Below are 3,987 nucleotides of genomic sequence, written 5' to 3' on the forward strand. Positions count from 1 at the left end.
AAAATCAAAAGGTCTTCGATGATTTATTATCGACAAAGAATTTTAAATCTGTTAATAAAAACGAGAAATTAATGGTTATAGTTACGAGAGCGAGCCATTTATGAATCTTTCTTTCTAGTCTATTTCTAAAACAATTTCCAATTTAACTTCTATCCTCAATACAAACAATTTAAACAAACCACTGAAACCAATTTTTCTCCTTTCGCAAATGGAAAAGGCCACAAAAGGCAAAGCACAATTGAAAAAAAAAAAGAGAGATCCCTTTCCGCTCGATTCTTTTCTCCAATCCCTATGAAATACTATTTTCTAAAAACGAATCGCTTCAGGGACTTTGTACTCACGTTACGCAATTTACTTAGACGCAATGGATGGAGCAACAGTCGTGATGGATCGTGTTCTCAATGAAAAGACATTTTATCTCTGGATTAATAAACCGAGTTACGATTAATAGAATCATGATCGAATGTTGATTTGCGAGTATGAAACAAAACGATATGTTAAATATGATATGAGAGAGAGAGAGAAAGAGAGAGAGAGAGAGTTGTAGATTTGTGAATATCATTAATTATTTCGAATCAATTATTATTTTTATATGCACACGAAATATTATCATGTGAATATAATTAAATGATCTATTGAAAAATCGATTTCAATTAATCAAAATCAATCCGACTGTATTTATACGAGATATATAATTATTTTTCCGTTTTAACAAAATAAAAAATAAACTTGTATATTTTTAATAATTGCAAGAATAAGAAACTACTAACATTGCTGCTATAATTGTGCAAGAGAATTAATAATTGATATTAAAATTTTGTGAATTATCTATCTAGTGAAATTAATAATAATCTCAATGATAATTCTCTTCTGTAACAAAAGTAACATCATTAGCTATCATATTAATAAATTCTCTCGCACAATGAGTTTAATAAAGAAATTATTTTAACAAATTGTAATGTTAATAATCGAGATTGAATTATTCTTAAACGCTCTTTCTTTCAAAAAGTAGGAAATTTCTGATCACTAAATCTCTGATACAATTTTTTTTTATATTATTAAATTTCTACGCGCGAGAACCTTTAAACATCAAAATAACAATTCGAATAATCAAAGCAACATACGTTTTAATTCGCGTACGATCGAAACGAAATTCTCAAAAAGTGGCAATCAAGCAACAACAAGTTAATGACAGACGCGATATAATTTACGCGCCACGATTTCAACGAGTTAACTGGATAAATGCGGAGCTACGAAATTCGACATTAAAGCACGGCTGCCCTTTTGAAATGAAAATTTCACGAAAATTTATAGCGGCTGACCCGATCGATCGTGTCGATTGGAACGAATGAGAGAGAAAAAGAGAAAGAGAGAGAGAGAGAGAAAGAGAGAGAGAGAGAGAGAGAGAGAGAGAGAGAGAGGAAAAAGGAAGGCAAAGAAAAATAGGGAGTTTTCAAACGTTCCATAGAACGCATACACCTGCGTGCTTTCTCTTCAACTCGTCGAGTTAACATGCTATTGACCCGCTAAACCAATTTCCGGGGCGCAATTGCGGAAGATTTTTATTACAGGGGACATAATCGTTGAACGAATTTGATCGTCCCCACTTTCCACCACTTGTACCTGCATGCACTCGTGACGCAAAAGATGAAACGGACAGAGGGTTTCGAGAGATTAAAAAATTGAGTCTTCGTTCGCCATTCATCCTACGCTTTTGATGTAGTAATTAATCTTAATACACGATTGAAATTCAATGAAACATGGGATTATGTAAGATTAATAAGTTGTAGCGAGCGTATGAAATTGGGTGAGAAGTTGTGGTTGGATTAAATATATAGCAAAAGATAATTTTTTGGGGAGAGAAGGTGGGGTTGAAAATTTAAAGACAGGATTAGAAATGTAAATGAATCGATGAAATTTGAAATAATCGATGAGAGTTTCAAAATATGCTTAGAGAAGTGAATTACACGTTATAATTGGGAATTGTAATATATTAAATTTATTGTATTCGATATTTTATTAATCGAAGAATAATTTTAATATCGTAATACAAAATTTATTGATAAGAATATGAGATATTTCAGAGATGAATTATATCTGTAATTAAAAGTGACAAATTTATAATAACTTTATTCATTTTTCATTCTTTATCAATATTGAATTAAAATATTATTTTAATATTGTCGATATTTAAAAAGAATTCTGCCTTTAATAAGATTTATTAACAAAAGATTCAAGATAAATATTAGTAAGTCATCGTTCACCCCTCGCACAATAACTAAAACGTATTAATCACATCTCCTTCCAAAACTTTCTCTTAAAAAAAAAACACAACTCGCAGCATACTGAACTCAACCTTGAAATCGATCGAATTTCTATATAACAAATTTCCATCGAATTCAAGTCGAAACGTGACTTTTCTCGTGTGAAGGGAGATATTCTCGATTGAAAAAAGAATCCCTCTTCTCAAGCTTACGCAAAAATTGTTCGACTCTGCTCGAGTCCCTCTATCATGAATTCGAAAACGAACGCAAGCTCTAAAAACGGAAAAAAATGCAAAGAATTTTAGAATTATATTATTATAGAAGATTCGTCTTGCAATGACCGCAAAAGAGAGTTTTTCTACCACCGTTGATTCACCCCACGACCACGATATTCTCGTACTTCAAAGAACGTCGAACCTCTCTCTTCCCCCCCAAGCAAGCGTTCCGTTGTCGGAATTTTAAGTCGTTGGAAATAATCCCAAGTTTTCCTCTCCCTTCTCCGCGAGCATCACCGGCGAATTTCTCGTTTTGTCTCCGCGCAATGTTACGAGCAGCGAGTATTAAGCGGTCCTCTCTCGATCGTGTTTAAAATCGTGGAATTTAAAAAGCGACTCGATTATTCCTCGATCGAACGAATTCTTTTTTTCACCCCACAATAGTGAAAAAAAAAAAAAAAAAATCAACGATCCAAATTCTCGAGGAAAAATATTATTTCCTCCACGAACATCACACCATACATTTCGAACGATCGATTAAACATTTGCTACGTATCTCACACGATCGATGCGTGGCAAAATTATCGCACCAAAATTTCCCCGCACATTCACATCACGATCACGCGATCGAACCAAAAGGAAGAATTACTCTCGAGCGGATTACACTCGCGCGCCGGGGCCAATCAGCCCCAAAGAACCTCTTTCGATTGCGTGTAATGCCGACTTACGTCTCACCTCGCCTTTCGTCCCTCCCTGCTATATACACGCGAATTAACGCGCGCGCGTGTGCCAGGCAGGCAGGCACGCAACACGCACGTACGCACGCACGCACGCACGCACTGGACTGGATTATACTCGAGCACGAGCCACGCGCGATGATTTCGATGAACACACGGTGCGCACAGGCGGCGAGGGAAAACGAAATGTCGTCGGCCGATGGTAAGCCGTGGAAGAAGGTCGTTCGTTCACACGGAAGCCTTGCCGGCGTTGTCGGAGCGGCGTCGCGCGAGTAGCCGGCGGGAGGACGCTGCTCGACGCCGCCACTTCCTCGCAACTAGCATCCCCCGACGTGGTGGCTTCTCAACCGACGTGGAACGCCGCGCCGGCTCGACCTCGCCGAAAGACGCGCGACTACGACGGTTGAATGTGGGGCAAGGCTGACCCACGCACACGCACACGCACACGCACAGGCCGCCGTGTGGGCCGTGGCAAGCACGGCTCTCGCTACTGCCGGCTGCCACAACGTGTACCTCCGCTACTAACCTGCCGGTACCCCCTCCATTTCCACCCAGCTCCCTCCACTCCACCCGAGATATCAGGCCGGGCAGCCTATCTCTGTCCAACCGCGGCAACGACGATCAACCACTCGAACCACCACCCCTATTCACCCCACCGTTACTGCGCATGTCGATAGTGCCGTACCGTGTCAAAGCCGCTCCTGTGCCGCCCTCATCGAGCGAAATTTCCTAGGGTCGATTTTCTTTTTTTTTTTTTTTGTTTTTTCGTTT

At 39.1% G+C, this 3,987-nt stretch overlaps 2 protein-coding genes across 19 annotated transcripts in view; both read right to left on the minus strand.

Annotated features, from left to right (window-relative positions):
• The window catches only part of LOC102676262, a 100,598-nt gene extending 96,617 nt beyond the window's left edge, over positions 1-3,981 (minus strand). The window contains exon 1 of the transcript XR_420718.2: positions 3,041-3,981. The gene's annotated coding sequence lies outside the window, so the exon portion shown is untranslated. The remainder of the gene's footprint in view (positions 1-3,040) is intronic.
• The window catches only part of LOC102676760 (protein unc-13 homolog B), a 352,205-nt gene that overhangs the window by 194,546 nt on the left and 153,672 nt on the right, over positions 1-3,987 (minus strand). The window lies entirely within an intron of this gene.

This window comes from Apis dorsata, unplaced genomic scaffold, assembly GCF_000469605.1.
Source record: "Apis dorsata unplaced genomic scaffold, Apis dorsata 1.3 scaffold_44, whole genome shotgun sequence".
NCBI classification, from domain to species: Eukaryota; Metazoa; Arthropoda; class Insecta; order Hymenoptera; family Apidae; genus Apis; species Apis dorsata.